Source organism: Rattus norvegicus, chromosome 3 (assembly GCF_021556685.1).
Source record: "Rattus norvegicus strain SHRSP/BbbUtx chromosome 3, alternate assembly SHRSP_T2T, whole genome shotgun sequence".
NCBI classification, from domain to species: Eukaryota; Metazoa; Chordata; class Mammalia; order Rodentia; family Muridae; genus Rattus; species Rattus norvegicus.
This window is the reverse complement of record NC_141536.1, coordinates 89,638,141-89,659,207: the sequence shown is the minus strand read 5'-3', so window position 1 is coordinate 89,659,207 and position 21,067 is coordinate 89,638,141. Positions and strand designations below refer to the sequence as shown.

The 21,067-nt window shown below is 45.2% G+C and overlaps 1 long non-coding RNA gene across 1 annotated transcript; it reads left to right on the top strand.

The window, feature by feature from the left end:
- Window positions 1–8,685: 8,685 nt before the first annotated feature.
- Window positions 8,686–18,392, top strand: LOC147995613 (uncharacterized). The gene is made up of 3 exons (XR_015684963.1): window positions 8,686–9,322; window positions 10,091–10,261; window positions 18,174–18,392. It is a non-coding gene; the product is annotated as an uncharacterized LOC147995613 (long non-coding RNA).
- Window positions 18,393–21,067: the final 2,675 nt, after the last annotated feature.

Below are 21,067 nucleotides of genomic sequence, written 5' to 3'. Positions count from 1 at the left end.
CTTCCTTCCAGACACATCTGTACCTTTACCACCCTTGAACTTGCTTCCCTTTGAAAGATGTCACCGTTCTGTAGCAGGTGGAAACTGACTGGCTCAGTGGGTGAAACCACAGATTGGGGGCCTAAGGGACTCTCTGCCTCTTGCTAGGTGACTTCCAGCAAGTCCCTTTCCCTCTCAAGCTTCCTCTCCTTTTTCTTCTTATTTGTGAGGGTCTAATAAGCCAGAGCTGGGAAGATGGCTAGGTTGATAAATTGCCTTGCTGGCACTAATTTCAGATTACCAGCATCCCTGTGAGAGACAGGACTAGAGTCCTAGCTTTGGAAAGGTAGAAACAGGATTGGCCACCTATTTTAGTTAAACCAATGAGCTTCAGATTCAGTGAAAGACACTGTCTCAAAAATAAACAGAAGGCTAGTGAGGCAGCGAGGCAGTTAGGAGCACTTGCTGCTTTTCCAGAGGACTCAAGTCCAGTTTCCAGCACCCAAGCCAAACCAACTCACAACCACTTGTGACTCTGGCTCCACAGGGATCTAACGCTCTCTTCTGGTCTCTTGTACACAGGTGGGAAACACTCTGTCACATACACACATTTACACAATTAATAAATAAATATTTTTTTTTAAAAATTAAGTGGGAGCTGGGGAGAGGTGGCTCAGCAGTTAAGAGCACTGGCTGGGTTCACTTCCCAACACTCAAATCATGTGACTCACAACTGCCTGTAACTCCAGTGCCAAGGGGTCTGATTCCTTCTTCTGGCCTCCACAGCTACCTGTACACATGGTGTGTGTGTGTGTGTGTGTGTGTGTGTGTGTGTGTGTGTGTGACACGCACTACATGTAAAATAAAAATAAATAAATCTTAAGAAAATAAAGCAGAGAAAAACAGAGGAAGGAGCCCAGCCTCCATCTGTGGTCTCCATGTCGATGCACACACACATATGCACATACATGTGAACACACATATGCACATGTGCATTCTTGTACTACACACACACATACCCATTAAAAACAAACTGAAATAAACACCATCTCATAAAGGCTGTGAGGATTAAGTGAGATCAGCCGAGAAGAGGAAGGCAGTCAGCATATTGACTGGCACATGGCCGGTACTTTGAAGAGGAAAAACAGGGAGCCGTTGGTAATAGGAAGTGGCTTTGCTAGTTACATTTTTACCATAATTTTATATAACCACATAACTGAACACTTGGAAAAATACAAAAAAAAATCACCCATTACCCCAACTATCATTATCATAGTAATATATTCTCTCCATTATTTTAACCAGCAGACCTATTTTCTCCATGTTTAATTATTTATTTTTGTATCATTGCATCCTGTTCTTTTTCACTCTGCATTATACTAAAACCATTCATTCATGTTCCTACCCCTTTGCTTTAATAAATGAACAATATTCCACAATGCGGTTGGGCCATCACCATCCACCCCATCACCACCTCATGGTGGAACCGTGTTTTCAGTTTCACTGTTAAACATTTTGCTTGGGCGGATTATTTTATGCACCTAGCATTGCGTGTGTACCTTTGTCTCAGGCCGGATTGACGTGGCATGTTTCCAGGGCTGCTTACCCTAAAGGGCTAGAAGCTTCTGGAAGTCGAGAGTGGGTTCCCTACTATGATGTCTTTGGCATTCAGAGAGATCCAAGAGAGCCTGGTGCTGGTGGGATGAACACTTCTCCCTGTCTCTAGAGTCGCCGTTATATCCAGAGGCGTTTTCAGGAGCAGTTCAGTAACCAGAGTTCTATTAAAGTGTTTCCCAAAGAGTATATAGTAATTGGCCCTACGGCTAGCGAAGACTGACTTTTCATTATCCATCAACTGCAGGTTATTTGTAAACAAACTAAGAGGAACAGAAATCATTCAGGGCCAGAAATTAATGTAATAAAACACTGTGGGGAAAGAGACAAACCAAATGGTGGGGCATGTTTTACAAAATTTCAACACATAAAAGGTCATAGTAACTTATTGTCTGTCATATTACCACAAATAGTCTAATGGAACAGAACAAATAGTACAGAATCAGAGCCACACACATGTCTGCTTTGTATCAGAAGTATCTCTGAACAGCAGTAGGAACAGAGTGGTCATCTAACAAATGATATTGGAAAAAATCAATATTGATTAAACAGAATCAGACCCCTCACTCATATCATATACAAAACTCATCTCCATGTAATCTAAGACCTGAAAATATAGTAATGGAACTTTTAAACGATAATATTGGGCAACGTTGTCATGATCTCCACATGAGGAGTGTGTGTGTGCTTGTGTGTGTGTGCGTATATGTGTACGTATGTATGTATGCGTGTGTATATGTATATGTGTGTGTGTCTGTGTGTGTGTTTGTGTGTGTGTGTGTGCGTGTGCGTGTGTGTTTGGTGCTTGTGGGGGGTTCAAATGTAGGCTTACACCAGAGGTCAACCTTGGGCATTATTCTTAGTAGCTGTGCACCTTATTTTTTGAGACAAAGTCTCTCACTGGGACTTAGGGTTCATCAGTTAGGATAACTGGCTGGCAGTGAGTCCCAGAGATTCCCGTTTCTGTCTTCCCCGTGCTGGGTTTGCAAAAGTGCAAGAGCTGGGCTTTTGCACAAAAAAGCTGGGACTTGAACTCAGAGCCTCATGAGAACTTTACCAGTCCGCAGGAAAGAGTTATTAAATAGCACATTAAAAAGTTTAATGTCGTTAAACTGACCAAGTGACTTCGTGAGTAGCAGCGGCAAGCCTAACAAGCTGAGTTCGATCCCAGGACCCCACATGGAAAGAGAAGAAACTGACTGCAACAAGTTGTCTTCTGACAGCCACATGTGCATGTGCCAGCAGCGCCCTCCCTCCACAGCCCACCCATAAAATAAAATCAAATAAAAAATGTAATTCTTTATTTTTAAAGCAGTTTTATGTAGACCACATTAAAATTAAAAACTCCTCCTTTTCAAAAGACATCAGGAAGAGCCAAGCACCAGAGAGATGACACATGAAATATTGGCATGTGAATGAAAAAAATTGTACCCAGAGTACACGAAGGGTGGGTAACCCAGTACAAAGGAGCTAAGGGACTGGAGCGGTGCCAGGTGGTGGCAAGCACATGCTGCTCTTGCAGAGCTCTGTTCCCAGCACCCACTCTGAGCTGCTCGAAACCACCTGTAACCACCTCCAGGGAGATTCAGATTCTCCAAGGTGCCAGGACCCATGTGTGTGTGTGCGCACACACACACACACACACACACACACACACACACACACACACACACACAGTGTGTATGCTGCTGCTGCTGTTAGGGACATATAAAGCAGGAGCCGTCACCTTGAGAGACCGACAGTGCCTGCTAATCATTAGGCTGATGCCTGCCCACAATGCAGTTCCACTCCCAAACACGTTCTAAGTCCAGCCCTGGGAAAACATTTTCTGTAAAAATTCGAAGAGAATTTTAGGTTTTGGTGAGGGGATGTAGGGTCTCTGCTCAGCTCTGCTTAGCATTAAATCGTGCATAGACGATGTGTAAAAACAATTGACGTGACTTTTACTGTGTCATTTAGTTTTACTTATTGACACGGAAATTTGAATCTCATCTAATTTTCATGCGTGGTGAAATATTGTTCTTTGCCCCCCCCAACCATTTAAAATTGTTTTTAAAATAAAACAAAGCCCAGCTGGGACTGGGGAAATGGCTTGGCAGAAATGAGCCCTCACTGAGCTTGCCTGAGAACCAGAGATCAAATCCCCAGAGCTTCAAAAGCTAGGTGTGGTCATGAGTACATCTATAAGCCCAGCACTGGTGGGGAGAGGGTGGTCAGAGAATGGAGGCAGGAGGATCACTGGGGATGCTGGCTACTGCCAGCTTCAGTGAGAGAACCTGACTCAAGGGAATGTGGCAGAGGGTGATATATGAGCCCCTGTGGGCATATACCGCACACACGCTCACACGCACACACGCACACAAAGCAATTGTTTCAGGTAGTAGTCAACCTAGGGCAGTCCCTGATAGAGTCTTACCTGGCAGGTGCAGTCCCAGTACGGAAAAGGGGAAGGAAAAAAAAAAACACCCTTAGCTCGTGGATCATCTAAAGGCAGGTAGTAGCCAGGGCTGGCCTGCAGTCCACAGTTTGGAGTGCAGAAGAGACTTTATGGCCAAATAATCTGTTGGAAATGAAACTTCTGGATTCCAGACTGGACTTTCTAAGTCAGACTCTCTAGGGAGACAGGCCATGCGTCTGCTTCTCAGCAGGATGACTAGCTATTTTCATGCTCACTGAAGAAGGAGGATCACAGTGGAAGAAAAAGCCACATGTGTGTGCACATGGATGTTCACAGGAGTCTGATTTGTAATAAACTCAAAACGAAAATCCCTCCACGTCCAGGAATAGTAAAGTGTGCAAAAGCAGTGAAATAAGTAAACGGAACAATATTTGCAAGCAGAGATGAGCAAAATGGAACGTCGTCATGAAGCAGAATATTTTAACGATAATACTGACTACTAAACTGGACCTCGGACTCCAGGGTTCTGCACAATATAAGGTTCAAAAGCAAATGAACTTAACTTCATCGCTTATTAAAAGTTATCTTCGTTAAGTTAGGATCCCTATCTTTGAAGACAAAAAATATTGTCTGTGGGGAAGCACACTGGCACTTCTAGAGAGCTCACAATGCCCTGCTTCTGACCCTTGTGGTTCTTGTACATGTGTTCATCTTGTGGGTGTTATTAAAGTGTATGATTCCTCTCTCTCTCCCTCTCTCTCTCTCTCTCTCTCTCTCTCTCTCTCTCTCTCTCTCTCTCTCTCTCTCTCTCCCCTCTCCCCCGCGTATGTGTGTATGTTTCACAATAAAATATTTTAAAAGAAAAACAACTGCCAGGAGGAACCACGTTCCGCACGAACCTGCCAGATGCACTTCACACCTTCACTTCCTGCTTGGCCGATTCCCCATAGCCCACCCAACTGCAAGTTCGAATTTATAGGCCAACTGAGCCCAGATGGTTTCCTGTGATAGCTGCTAGGGGCATAATAATGAATGCGCGTCTCCCCGCGCGTTCCCGAATGCGTTTTGGCAGGATTTTTACTGCAGGCAGTAAAGCCTTGTTACGAACTCCCTCGCCCTCTCAGGGGCTTGGTCACATTGCAGTACGGCCACGCTGTCTCTTGTTCCAGACAGCCTGTCATGCCCGTCCCACACAGCATCCTTGAGCTGGCTTTTCCTCCATTTTCCTATGAGGCTGTTTGATGGATTGTTACTAATAATCATTGCATTTCAGAACCCTGATTCCTGTCCTCACAGCTGCAACTTCCTCTTCCCACTAATTGGAAAAACATCCTCCGGGAAATGGGGCATCTCGATTGAGTCAATCTCTGGCGATGACTACTTTGTCAACTGGCAGGACGGAGCTCACAGCAGGAAGCTGACGCACGGAAACGTCCCCACGCACAGGTCCCAGGCATTAGTCCAAGCAGCTAGGCTGACCCAACAGATATCCAGAGACCCACGTGCAGAAACTAAGGGTCACACCGGGAGTGGTCTGTTAGGTCAGTCCGGGGTCCAAAGTTGTCCCGACTAATGGCTCCCTAGTTTTCATCCCTTTCTTGCTTATTAACAGTTACACACAGTATAGATATACATTTCCCACATTAAGGCCACATTTCCCAGACTCTCTTGAAGTTAGATGTGGTTGTGACTAGATTCTGACTAACAAGAATGCGAGCAGAAGTAGCATATGGAACTTGCAGAACGCTCCTCCAAGGAAGCCCATGTCCCTTTCTCCTTGTTTCCTCCCTCGTTGGAGCTTTAGCATCTGCTTTGGACAAGGCAGCCTTGGGACTGGAGTTCAGGCTGGTAGACAGGCAAAGGTCCTGAATTTGTGCAGAGGAGAAATAAACTCGCTTGTTTAAACTGTGCTTGGGGAGGCACTGGGTCATTTGTAGTGAATCCAATCTTAACTGATTGGGTTATAAAACCTTTTATAAAAGTAAAGAAGTGCTGGGTTCGGTCCCCAGCTCCGAAAAAAAGAACCAAAAAAAAAAAAAAAAAAGTAAAGAAGTGGGAAGAACCCCGGTGGTTTTTAAAAGAGTGCCTACCACATGATTGGCCATGACATATGCTCTGATCTATTGTGCATATTGTGACAGAAAATTGTCTCTATTCTCAAGAACTGTTGACAGACTCGTGAGGCATAAATAGACAGACGCCTATGACACGTAATTAGTGAAGCCATACAGGCTGAGAGGTTTTAAGACTATTTTAATGAGATGGAGAAAATGTTGATGACATGTTGCTGAAACAGTGGGTTATTAATGATCACATACAGTGAGTCCAATTTGTAAAAACAGTATGCACATAGAAGTACACGAATGCACGTACACACGTGTATACACACACTCCTTCACATATACAGATTCTTACATACACAGATATACACACACACTCACACAAACTCACATACAGTCTTACACATACTTTCTCATATACACATACATTCTCTCTCCCTCTCTGTCTTTCTCTCTCTCTCTCTTTCTCTCTCTCTCTCTCACATACACGCACATGCAAATATACACACATGCATGCATATTATTTTGCATATGAAACAAACATACCTTGAACAGCTTGCAGAACACCAGCATTTAATCGTCCCCGAGTGACCATTAAAAGATAGCAGGGCTATTTTTTCTATACTTTCTAGATGTTCTCCAGTAAGTGTCATTATTTATATAACAAAGAAGGGATATCATCGTGCAGCATGGTGAAATGCAGAGTGGAAGATCAAGGCAAAGCTGTGTGGATTAGTTAATTTTGCTAGAATGGAAAGTAAGTTGTGCTGTCAAGTCTGAAAAATAAATTCAAGCAGGAGGCAAGAGCTCAGCAGGGCAAAGCGTGCCCGCTGATGCAATAGCGTGGCTGCTGTGGGGGTAACCAGTGCATTCTGATTGGATTTTAGACCTGCTCCACAAGAGGGAAATCATACCTGGTCATTGGAACCTAGCTAAAAAGCCCATGACCACAGAGATCATGGACCACAGGGGGAAAAATCCTACTGTTCTTGATATGCTAAATGGCCATGTTGACAAACTGCCTCCTTAACCCATATTATGTACCCATAGATTTCTGCTGCTATTAACATCGGTCAGAGAAGAATCCGTTTGCAGTGGGCAGTCATTAATGCAGAGACTCATAATTGGTCAAGGTACCGAGAATGAATGAGTGTTGAATGCTCAGTTCTGTATCAAGCCTCCATTTCTAGGCTCGGGGAACATCAAGGGAGACGAGGCAGGAAGACCGTATGTGCTGGAGGCTCAGGAGAAGTGCTATGAAATGCTGCCCTCTGGGCATGATGTGCCCTTTGCTGGTATTAATTCACAGTAGCTGAGGTTACCTGCACAAGCATCAAGCCAGTGAAAATTCCAGAATGGACAGGGAGCCTCACAGGCTGCACTCCTAGTTCAGGAGCGATTGGCAATTAGGGGCTGCTGAGGTAGGGAGGGTCATTCTTCTTTGGGAGCGGGGCCTCTAGTAGGTTATCCCATGCTCCAGTGGACATCCCACCCACAAGCATTGGGCAGCAATAATTGGACTCGGTGGGTTATTTTTAAAAAATGCAAGAAGTCACAGAGTTGGGAGGGAGACATGTTGAGGAGAACAGAAAAAGGAGGTAGGAGATAAATATGATCAAAATATATTGGGTACAGGTATAAAACTCTCAAATAATAAATTTAAAATATTATGTTTTTTAAAAGAGGTGGGATTTGGCATCTCCCCAGAGCCAAAGCTGGATCCGTCTGGCTCCTACCCCATGCAGTCTGGAAGTGGGCAAAGAAGTTTGCCCCAGGCTTTGCTCTACATTTTTAGTGGGGCAGGGCCAACTCAGCCAAGTTATTAAGCACTGCCCTATCACTCTTCCCATGGCTGCTCTCTGCTGGGCTGCCTGCCCCACCATTAAGGCAGCTGTTGTTGTTTTGCAGAGGCTAATTAACTCCACACTGCATGAAGCCAGACACTAATTGGCCCACTCACTTAATCAACTTTAATGTCTCTCTTCTGTTGGACACGACTGCTGCTTTCTGTTCCCCTGATCAAGAGCAAATGCAGCTCCGAGGGAGCAGCAGCAGTCTCCAATGGGTGTGGGTAGAACTGCTTCCTGAGATTGAAGACACATTCTGACCCTTAGTAAGAGCAAAGGACAGAGCCATAGGCTCATGGTCACTGGGGCATCGTGGGACCTGAGCTTATTGCTTTTTCTCTTCCAAGCATTACATGATACTCTGAGTCATCAGACGGTTGGTTCCTCAAGAGAACTGGCCTCAGCTCCATCTGCTCTGACCTGTAGTTAGGGCTCTAAAAGAAATCTAACCAATTGTTGCAACTGCCTGTCACTGAGTACACCACCCTCAAATACACACATTGTAGTAGACACTGAGTCAAGTGCTTTTCAACATAATAGGACACAACAAGGTGCATAAACATTGTTTTGGTTTGTTTTTTATTTTTTTAACAAGACCTTACTATGTATCCTAGGCTGACCTTGTAACCTCCTGCCTCTGCCTCCTGTATGCCAGGACTGAAGCATCAGAGCCGCCCTTCTAACCTGACTTCTCTAAGGAGAATGGTAATAGTTACACTTGTGGTTGAAACGATCTGCATATATCCTGTAAGACCAGAGCCAAGAAGTATTACCTCATCCATTCCGGGAGGAGAGATGGACTTCCTAAGAATGGAAAGGGTGGCCCCGCTCCCAGTGTTCCCATCTTAATCCCGAGAACCTGTCACCACATTACATTATTTGGCCAAAAGACCTGGTGATGTGGTCAAACTGGAGCTGGAGATGGGAAGGAACTCTGGGTAATTACACGTTCCTTCTGAGAAGGCAAAAGAGGCGGAGCCAGGCAGAAAGCTGCAAGAACAGAATTCAGAGAGGAGAAATGCTAACCTGTCGCCTTGGAAGACCGAGGGAAGGCCACAAGCTAAGGAACACAAGAAGCCCCTACAAGTAAAAAACCAGCAGGAAATAAATTTCCTTTAGAAACCTCTAAAGCAGTGGTTCTCGACCTTCCCAGTTTGCTACCTCTTAATACAGTTCTTCATGTTGTGGTGACCCGGACCATAAAATTATTTTGTTGCTACTTCTTAACTGTAATTTTGCTACTGCTATGAATCATCATATAAATATCTCATATGCCGGATATCTGATATGGGACTGGGAGCCACAAAGGGTCATGACCCACAGGTTGAGAACTGGGGCTCTAGAAAGACTATGCCTCTTGTTTTTAGAATTTTACTCTCCAGAATTATAGGAGAATGAATATACACATTGACTTAAGCTGTAAGGTAAGTGGAACTCTGTTTTGTTTTTTTTTTACTTCATTTATTATTTATTTATTTATTTATTTATTTATTTATTTATTTGTTGAGGGCATCCAGGTGGCAGTCCAAGGAAAATTTGTGGGAGCTGACTCCCTTCTTCCACCGTGTGAGTTTTGTGGGTCTCAAGAGATTGAACTCAAGTTGTCAGGCTTAGCAGAAAGTGTTTTTTCCCACTGATCCATCTTGCCAGCCCTGTTTAGTGGCAGTTTGTAACAGGAGTCCTAGGAAGCAAATACTTTGTTACAACCACACTAGAAGGCAAACATTTTAATAGCAGAGCCTACAGGCCTAAGAATATCCGTAAGCAAGTCAAAGGGCACTTGGCCTCATTGGTAAGATCTGTGCTTCCTTGAGATTCTGCATTCCAGCTCCACGGACAGTAACTGTGTGAGATGGGGCATTACCCAGGTCTCTCCTCACAGTTCTGTGCCTCTGACCTCTTCCTAACCCATTCCATACTCTCTGCCCTCCTTACCATTCCTCTTTGTCCTTAAGCATCTAAAATCTCATGATAGCGCTTGTGTGGGGAAACCACGTCTATCTGAAGATCACATCGAGCAAAACAGAATGAACCACAGAGCTTGTGGGGATGGGAACCTGGAAGGCAGTTTTGAGCAGGGCAGTTAAGCTCTGTGTTTGAATTCTGCCATCCTCATTTCCAGAATGTTTCTTTTTAATCTTCTATTTGAAGAGCTGCCATGAGCATGAAATGTCGTAATTCATATCCCACAGCTAGCATAATGCCTGCCAGGATAAGGTGGCCACAGATGGTGGCAGTCATGAAGCCAGTCTGGCCTCCTCTGAAGTCCACTCTACTCATCGAGTTCCTCAGGTTGTAATCCACATCTCGATTTCCTGCAAGGGACGGGGCCCACTCCAGAATTTGATTCAGGATGTTTGGGGGTAAGTACTGAGCACCTGCATGAGGATGATTCAACTGTGGTAGGATGAAGTCTGGCCTATAAAGATTCATGCATTGCAGCCTTGGTCTTTAGTGTCCCAATAGGCGGTGGGTCTTTGAAGGTTCAGTGGAAGGTCACTGGGGACATCACACTCATAAGGGATTGAGGTCATACTCTTGGGTCTCTGAATGAATGAATCCTTATAAAAATCTGAAACCTGAATAACTACCTTCTAGTTCCTGTCTGGTGATTGACCTCATCTACATAGACTGCTGCCATGGACTTTGCTGAGTGTCATAGTTACCAGTAACTGTCAACCTGACACTGCATAGAGTCACCTAGGAAAACCTAGCAGAAGGACTGCCTAGCTCAGCTGGCTTGTGGGCTTGTCTAAGGGGATCCATCCTGATTATTAGCTGATGTAGGAAGGCACAGCCCACTGTGGGTGGAACCATTCCTTAGGCAGGTGGTCTCGGGATGTATGAGAAAGCTAGCTGAGCATGAGCATGAGAGCAAGCCAACAATTGGCATTCTCCATGATTTCTCCTTCAGATTTCTGCTTGAGTTACTTCCCTGGCTTCCCTTAATGTTAGACCTGCAAGTGTAAGGTAAATTAACCCTTTCCTCCCCAGGTTCCTGTAGTCATAGTGATTTATCACAGGAACAGAATGAAACTGGAACATTGAGATAATGTCAATGTTATGTCTTGAATGTCTAGAAATGTGAGATAAATAAACTTCTCTTTATAAAGTAGACTACTTCTGGTATTTTGTTAGGGCAACAGAAAACTGACAAATACACCAGGCATCGGGAATTCAGTTGACCCAGGGCCCCTCCTCTTAAGAGCTATAGACTTCTACTAAGTTAAACTTGGTGCTGCCTTCTCTATTCTTCCCTGGCCCAGTGCAATGCTTAACATATAATAAACCCTCTACAAACATTTGTATAATTGGCATGTCTTCCCCTTGTCTCTCCAGAGCTTTACATGTTGGGAAGCTGCCCTTCTCCGTAAAAGAATTCCATTCTCTATCTTTTTTATTGCGATCATATTTACTACAACTTGGTGCTGGCAATCTCTTCCTCATAGACTCCCTGTTTTCTCCTTGAATACCCTCCATTTCCCCAGTGAGCGTCTCTCCCCTCCATCTCAACCTTTTCCATTAACTCCATGCACTGCACAGCCTGTTCCAGGACATCAAACTTTAATTTAAACAGAAAATAATCAATAAGCTTAGCAAATTGCCCATGGCAACCTCTCCTGAGTGAATCAAAGGGTTTTATGGGTAATTTAAAGGGTGTCTTCACTCATCCCTCAAGGTAAGGCTTAGCACATTGACAAGAGCCCTTTCCTATCCTGACCCAGGAAGCTCTGGAAGAAAGGGAAGAAAAGGGACTTAGGTCCTGGCCTTGAGGGAGGAAGGTAAGGTATGTCTTTAGGATTAAAGATGCCTTTTAAAAAGTACTTGACATTTAATACTGAACCCTATGTGGATTTTAAAAATGGACAACAGATATACTACCTGCAGAGTTTTAGTGAACGAAGGTAATACCATAGGATAGGTATAATTGAAGAAGATCTAAGTGGTCAGGTGTCAGACATTAACAAGCCAGGTACTGTCGCATGGGTGCTGTTGAGGGTGAATCTGTGTTCTTTCCGGTCTCTGTCTTTTCACTCAAGGATCACACTCCAAGTAAACATTGATGCAGTCCCTAGAGTCCCATTCATGGCCCTTCCTCAAGAACATAAGCAGAAAGTGGGGCGGGGGCTAGTTCTTCAAAACAGTGTTGAAGTAGAAAGTTGCTGGAGGTACATGCACTCTTGTGGATCTGGGCTGGCACACACTCTTTCTCTCCTGGAACACTGCTGGTTGTTTTACGTCGCTTTGTCCAAATGAAGGCATCCACTCCATCCATATCCATGACGTGGAGAAGACTCTGGGCCCTTGCAAGACTGTGAAGGGCTATCAAGCACATGGCCTGGTTCTCCTTTCATACAAATGGTATTCTCTCCCTCTGTCAAGATGACATTAAAAAGATTACAGAGCCAGCCAAATGGCTCAGCAGGTAAAGGCACTTACTACTGCCAAGCCTGATGATCCAAGTTCAACGCCTAGAACCCACATGATGAAGAGAGCCAACTCATCCTGCAAATGTTCTCTGACCCTGGCATGTACACGTGTGCATATATGTGCCCCTGACACAAAATAAATAAAAAATTTCACAGTAGCATTCAGTAGGTATGGGCTAACCAAATGATCACCATGAAACCAAATGGTTTTATGCCAGCTAACTTAGCCTTTTTTAAAAATAGCTGAATACCATACACTGCATAATGTGTAAGGAAAGTAAGTTTATTTGGGCCTAGGTTATTCAAGGTCAGGTGTCCCTGTCTGGCTTTGTTGTTGTTGCTGCTGCTGCTGCTGCTGCTGCTGCTGCTGCTGCTGCTGCTGCTGCTGCTGCTGCTGCTGGTGGTGGTGGTGGTGGTGGTGGTGGTGGTGGTGGTGGTGGTGATAATGGAGATGTTGCATAGTGGAAGGACTGAGCATCCCAGCTGAGGTCTCTCCGTCCTTCATATACAATCATAAGCTACATTGACTTCGAGACAATGATCTTTAAGATCCCATTGAAATGGAATTATTTCCTAAAAGTTTCCCCTGCAGATGCCCCACATTAATTTCCCACCCTCTTATTACCTCACAGTGAAGATTTCAGTATGAATTTTAGTGACAACATTCAGACCTTAGTACCCCTAACCCTCGGTCTGGTATCTTCTTTACCTTAGTGGGATGCTGAAAATCTATTGGTTCTCAGCCCCTCTGTGGACATTTGGGGTGGTTCTTCGTCCTTGGGAATGTGCTTGGTTCCCCTCCTGCCCCACAGACCCAGAGCTTCTCAGCCCTGTGAACAGAGCTGCAGTTAAATGCCACATGGTCTACCTCTTTCCCATGCAGGTTTGGACTCAGTCACATTGCCTGGGTTTAAAGTTCAGCTCTGTGACCTTGACCATCTACCCTTAGTGAGGTCACTCTTCATTTTTAAAACAAAATTAAAATAGACCTACTTCATGGAGAATTAAATGAGTTTAGGCATAAAAGGCGCTTAACTTTTTAATCCTTGTTCCATAGTTGACATTCAATAAATGCTGACTGGTTTCTGCTACTAATATAATTAATATTTATCTCCTGAAAATCAATAGAAGAGGGCCCCAGAACCAAATTCTCCATAAAACTCATATCAAAAGATTCTTTGTTCAGACACTTCTTAGAAAGAAGGAGTGAGGCTTTGAGAGGGAGTTGCTCATCAGTGGCCCCACAGCCCGTCAATGGAGCATGGCACCTGTGAACCAGGCTGCTGCAGTGGACTGAGTGGATGTGTACACAGTTTGTGGTCCAGGGCTAGTATCCATGGAGCACTCTTAGAGGGCTGGGAGGCCAGCCCTGCCACTGGATTCACATTGCACACTTACCCAGCATTCCCTACAACCTCTGGGGATGTGGAAGCAGGGAGACAGAGTCAAAGGACAGAACTTGCTTTATTCCAGTCCCATCCGGCTAGGAGTGAGTACCACTGCTGGTTCTTTCCCTCACCTCAACATCGCTCATACACCCTATGATTATATTGAATTCGACTCCACCTTGGGAGACAGGTAGGTATTATTGGTTCCTTTGGAGAGTGAGTCAGAGGTCAAGAGATTCCTACTTAGTCTGTTTTTAAAAGCTTCTTATCATGGAAAATCTTCAGACATACCTAAAACATAATCCCACATCTCTCTTTACCACTTTCGGCTTCAACAGTGATCACACTCTCTGCCATCTGTGTCAGACCCATGCTCAACCACCTCATTCTTTCTTTTCTACTGTAGAGCAGATTCCACCCATCACTCCACCCATGAATGCATGTAATACTGCACACATATCATACCATCCACGGATACATGTCTGAGTTACTAAGGATTCTTCTTAAAAGTCAGCCACGGGGCCATACTTCTTTTCTATCATCAAGTAACTTTCTTTTTCTTCCTGGTTCTAGTTTGCATGGAGCCCAGGAACTAGCACTTCATGGAGTGTTGCAAGTGTTCCTCCACACCACTGAATGCCTTCCTAACGCAGCATTTAAGAAGTTTGTGATTGATGGATTAATAGATTTATTGAGACTTAAATAAGCTTTCAGATGGTTGCAATCTTTGCCAATTTTTCTAGTAAAAACAAAAAGTATGTCAGGGGCTGGAGAGATTATTTGGTGGTGATTTGCTGCTCTTCTAGACCCAAGTTTGGTTCCCAGCATCCACACCAGGAAGCTCACAATGGCCTGTAACTACAGCTCCAGGGGACTCAAAACCCTTTCCAAGACTCAGAAGGCACCTGAACTCACATGTGTACTCATTCCCCCCCACACACATATACACATAATTAAAACTAAAATGAATTTATTTAAGTATTTCAAGTAAACATTTATGGCAGACTACTCATTGTTTCTAAACATTTGTTTTTCTCTTTATTTCTTGGAGTAAAACTCCAGTTCTACTGGGTGTGACAAAAGATGAGCTAATCCAGCCTTCATTTCCCCATGCAAGTAGCAGAGGCTGTCAGCACACATCAGCTGGCAAGCTGTGAGGGGAAGGTGGAGCCTCTGAGGAGCAGGCGCGGGCAGCGGGCAGTGGGCAGTGGGCAGCGGGCAGTGGGCAGTGGACAGCGGGCAGCGGGCAGCAGGCAGCAGGCAGCGGACAGAGGGCAGTGGGCAGTGGGCAACAGGCAGTGAGCAATGGGCAGTGGACAGTGGGCAGTGGGCAGCAGGCAGTAGGCAGCAGGCAGCGGACAGAGGGCAGTGGGCAGCGGACAGTGGACAGTGGGCAGCAGGCAGTGGGCAGTGGGCAGCGGGCAGCGGACAGCAGGCAGTGGGAAGCGGGCAGTGGGTAGCGGGCAGTGAGCAGTGGGCAGCAGGCAGTGGGCACCAGACAGCGGGCAGTGGGCAGCGGGCAGTGGGAAGCAGGCAGTGGGCAGTGGGCAGTGGGCAGCAGGCAGTGGGCAGCGGGCAGTGAGCAGTGGTCAGCAGGCAGTGGGCAGCGGGCAGCAGGCAGTGGGCAGCGGGCAGCGGGCAGCAGGCAGCAGGCAGTGGGCAGCGGGCAGCAGGCAGCTGGCAGCGGGCAGCGGACAGCAGGCAGTGGGCAGCGGGCAGCAGGCAGTGGGCAGCGGGCAGTGAGCAGTGGTCAGCAGGCAGTGGGCAGTGGACAGTGGGCAGCAGGCAGTGGGCAGCGGGCAGCGGACAACGGGCAATGGGCAGTGGGCAGTGGACAGTGGGCAGCGGGCAGTGGGCAGCAGGCAGCGTGCAGCGGACAGTGGGCAGCGGGCAGTGGGCAGTGGGCAGCAGGCAGTGTGCAGCGGACAGTGGGCAGCGGGCAGCAGGCAGCAGGCAGCGTGCAGTGGGCAGTATGCACTGACTCAGCTGATGTGTGTTCTTTGTTCACCCTCCTCCCCTCCCTTCTTTCTACCTGGGATGCAGGTAGAGTAGCCTCTGTCTCAGTGCTATTTTGGGCCATAAGCCTTAAAAACTAAAGTGTCAGAAGAGACTAGGTCTCAAATGACGCCGAGTCAGGAGTCTGTTCTCCTCCAGACCTCCTTTCGGTGATAAAGCAATAGACATTCCTCTTCATTAGGCCTCTGTTTATTGGGCTTTTCCGTGGTATACAACTGAGCCAGCTTTAGCAAAATCCTTGCACATGTACGTGATTATACCTCCAATTCTTAGCTTATACAGTTGGCCCTGAAACATCACAGGATCAATTTGTGTGGACCCACTTAGACATAGTTTAGGGAGTTAACAAATTGAAAAGCTTTTGGGAGAGACCATGTAGACTATAAATATAAAAAAAAATTAGGCACCCCATGAATGTATAAAACATATGTAGATAATAGTCTATTTTATCATTTCCTACCGTGAAATGTATCCATGTATGTACCTTGTATAAAAAGGTAAAACTTATCAAAACTGTGCACATGAACAATTACAGACCGCACATGGCACTATTGTCAGACAAGAGAAATATAAACACACATGAAGATATATGGTTAATTCATAACTGTAGAAAGTAACTATTGCGGGGTTGGGGATTTAGCTCAGTGGTAGAGTGCTTGCCTAGCAAGCACAAGGCCCTAGGTTCGGTCCTCAGCTCCGGAAAAAAAAAAACAAGTATATTAATAACTATTGCAAATACTGTTCCACTACTGTGGTGTTGTAGACACATCCTGCTAATACTGCAGTGAGCTTTGGTATGGCCCATGCCCACTGAAAATGCTGGGGACACTGCTCAACATGCATGAACAGTAGAAAGTGATCTCCTTGCTCATGCACATTTGCATGTAACCCTCATAACAGTGACAGTGTGTTAACCAGCTGTTCTGTGTTATTGATAAAGCTATTAGTTCCAGTTTGGGAACAATCAGAGACTATATATGGATTTCCTCCTGCATGGGGATTGAAACCATCTTGTTGTTATTAATGGATCATCTGTGTTATAGACACTTGTGTTCCTGTCTACTTCTCCCATTCATCTGCGATCTTTGAGGATAAAGACTTTGGATGGATGCATAGATGCCATCTTCTTCTCTAGCATTGTACCTAGTCCAGTGACTTGAAGCAAAGAGAGGTTCATAGCTCTCTTTAAGTTAATAAGCACAGGAGTCTGAGAATTGTGGTCCCAGGCTACTGATTTTACTCAGGCAAGACTTAACTTCCTTCACTTGAAAAGAGACTACCGATGCCTTCTGCAGGGGTTTGGAGAAAACCTAGTGTCCTGGTATTGAAGGCCCGTGGTGGGGGGTTGGAGAGATGGCTCAGCGGTTAAGAGCACTGACTGTTCTTCCAGAGGTCCTGAGTTCGATTCCCAGCAACCACATGGTGGCTCACAACCCTCTGTAATGGGATCTGGTCTGTCTGAAGACAGCTATAGTGTACTCATATACATAAAATAAATGAATACATCTTTAAAAAGAGAAAGAGGTGGTGTAAGAGTTTATCATGGGAGGGAAGACAGGCCAGCAATGAGAGGATGTTGAGGTGGGGGCTGGCCTCCACACAGAACAGCAGGACTTCTGTGTGTGTGGAAGGAAGATGGAGCGAGGTGGGAAGGAGCCTTGCTGCCCAGGGAGACGGCTCCATTTTATGGGTGTTCCAGTTCATCTCTCTTGTTGTGGTAAAATATCCCGACCGAAAGCAACTTAGTGAGAAAATGTTTTATTTCCACTTACAATTCCAGGCTGTAGACCATAATTATGGGGAAGTCAAGGCTGGACCTTCAAACATCTAGCCGTGTGCTATCCACAGTCCAGAGCAGAGAGAAGTAGATGGATCCATGTTCACTTTCTTACCTGATGTTCTTGGCCACATTTTGCCACTTGTATCTGTTGTATGACAAGACTTTCCCTAGGGTGAAGCAACACGCGTGTCTTCCCACCCCAGATAAGGAGCCAACAACAAGACAAAGTACAGACATCACCAAAGTCAAACTTGGTGAACCAATGAGTTTTTGTTGGGGTTATTTATAAGAATATGGGTGAGGGGTTGCTTATAGGAGCAGAAATGAATCAAAGACAGTTGCATCAGCAAAGCCCACCCCAGCAGGGCTGACAGCTCACAAAGCTGGGAACCTGGAACACACTACACAGCATGCAGGCAGCTCAACTGGTCGGTCCCTTCCAAGGGACTCAACTGGTCTACATCTCTCCCAAGCAGCTCAGCTGGTATCTGCTTCCTCCAGGCATCTGGTCTGGCCTAAGTCTTTATTGCAACTTGGCTTGTCTAAGAGTGACTCTCAGTCATCTTTACTGCTTCTGGGAGGGAAGGATGAAGTGAGTCTGATCAGTTTCAGAGACTTCCTGGAGCTATTATGAATTGTTTACCTTCTGTCTTCCCTGCAGGATGGGATGCTTTAATCACAGAGGAAACTGCTGGACAACAATATCCAAGAGAATGAAGCCACCAACAGTGGGGCCGGGTCTTTCCACATCATTTAACTTAAGATAATTCCCTAGTCCCCAGTGCCCACAGACCAATCCGACCTAGATAGCTTCTCATTGAGACTCCCTTCCTAGATGATTCTACGTTGTGTCAAGTTGACAATAAAAGTTAACCATCACAACTTTGTGAACATGCTTCTTCAAGATGTGAAACAGATATATCATGATAGAATTTCATGACAGTGCTTATATCATGACAGTGGCTTATATATGCCGCAATGTAAGCATTTAAGACACGGTAGTTGGGTTTATTTAAGTTGTTACCGACCAGATGATAGAATGAACTAGAAGTTAGAAAATCCACCTTTATTCTCAGTTTGAGATTTTAACTACCTCAAGACATCAGCTAAGAGTCAATGTAGATGACACGAAATCAAGTGTCAAGCTTGGCTTGGCCTCAGCACCACTGGTGCTGGCAGAGTATATCATGACATGACAATTTTATGAAAGAGAGACACTTGAGACAGATGGAGTTGTGAGGGTCTTGAATACTCTTGCCACCTGCTCTGCCTTCCCCTCTTTCTCACCACGGTGGGCCTCAGGGGGCTTTTCTAGACTCTGTTTGAAAACCACTGGACTGATGCTGAATGCCATCAATCATTAAAGAAATGCAAATCAAAACCACAATGAGGAGGACATAGGGTTTGAGGGCATCGAAACTGCTTGTACGGGGGATAATGCCGTGGCAGTGGATACACGCCGCTGTGTGTTTGTCATGACTCACGGACTGTATGACCCTGGGAGTGAGTGCTAATATGACCTGTGGACTTGGGGACATGATGGTGTATCCACGTAAGCTCACTGACTGAAACAAATGTACCACTGTGGTTGACACCAGGAAAGGTTGTGCATGAGTGGACATAGAAGGCAAATGGAAACTCTCTTTACTCTGATTAATCTTTCTATGAATCTGAAATAACTCTTAAAATAGCTTACTGTTAATTTTTAAAATCTATAATGAGAGATCTCTATACCCATTAGAGTGGCTGTAAGTAATTTTTCAGTGAGAGAGAGAGAGAGAGAGAGAGAGAGAGAGAGAGAATGCTGTTTAACTGTGTGCCTGCCATGTCGTATGGGTGGAGGTCAGAGGGCAACTTTCTGGCTTTCAGAGTTGGTTTTGCCCTTCCATAATGAATCCTAATAATCAGACTTGGTTGGCAGGCAAATGACGGAACTATCATTATAGCCCCGTTACATGTTTTTAATGCAAAGTAGCAAGAGTTGGCAAGTATGTGAAGAAATTGGTTGGAACCTAAGATCATTGCTGATGGAAACATAAAATGGTTCATCCACTCTGGAAAGAGAAGTCAAACAGCACATGACCCAGCAGGTCAACTCTTAGGTAAAGACCAAAAGAAAATAAAAAAGACATTGAAATGCAAACCTGTGCATGAACATTCACACTCACGGCATCACTATGGGAAATAATCCGAAGACGGAGCCAGGTGTGCTGATTGATGTACACCCGTAAGTCCGGCTCTCAAGAAACTGAGGCAGGAGAGTTATGAGTTCAAAGCCTGCCTGAGCTATAAAACAGCAGCAACAAAGGTAAAATAAGTCAAACGTCTATCAGAAGATAGATTGGTGAACTAAAGTGCCATGCTATTGCCTTTGGTATGGGGGGCAACACACCTGTCTCACAGAATTTGGTGTGTTAATACAGCGAAGTACTAATGAGCAATGAAAAATAACGGAGGGCCTCTTTGTAACCCCTCGGATAAGCCTCGAAACTATGCAAAGCGAAGACTCCTGGGACAAAAAGTTATGTACACGAGATCCCATTTGAGTGACATATCCAGAATAGGCGGATCTATAGGTACTGAAAGCAGGCTGGTATTTAAGAGAGGCTGAGAAGTGGGGTAGGAGTCCCTGCTGGCTGGGTAGGTGTTTCTATTGACATAATGAAGATGCTAGATAGAGGAGAAGGCTGCGTAGAACCGTGGGTGCACTAAATTCTGCTGCTGTACATGCTCTAAAGTGGCGATAGAGATGGCTTGTTGGTTAAAAGCGCTTGCTGCTCTCCCAGAAAGACTTCAGTTCCACAGGATCCAACTCCATTTTCTGGCCTCCGTGGTCGTCAGGCACCAGGCTGCACAGATGTACATGTGAACTAAATACCCATATACTATAATAAAACTAAAAAATTAAAAGAAGATAAAATAGTTAATACGCAAGATAGGTCCTGCTACAAAAGAAAACACACAAATAACCACGTCTCTTCTTGTTTGCTTAGTCTCCAAGTCCAGATGCATACTTTAGGCCAGGACACAGCTCACTTCAGACGTGCGTTATTAGACGTGCTGAGCAGCTACACCTGGATTCTGATGAGTCCATTAGATGCACAAGCCTCATGCTCTCTATCAGTCTTCCTCTAGGTCCGAGTCCCTGGAGTTGTTCTTTTGTCATTGGTTGTTGTTGTTGTGGGTTCATTTACAATGTTTTTTTAAAGATTGATTTTATTTATATGTATGGGTATTTGTCGTGTGTACCTACAAGTCTGAGCACCACGAGCATACCTGTGTCCCCAAAATTCAGGAGAAAGCATCCGATCGTCTGGCACTGGAGTTGGGAATGGTGCGGAGCCATCACCTGGGTGCTGACGACTGAACCTGGCTCTTCTGCAACAGTAGGGAGTACTTGTAACCTCCAAGCACCTCTCTAGTCCCCTGGCTTTAACACTTGTAGGCGATGATGAACCCAGCCTTTGGCTTTGAGTAGGACTAGGTTATTATCTAATACTCAGATACAGAATTCTATCCTTCATTCCCAGAGACAGTATCTGATACATTTCTTGC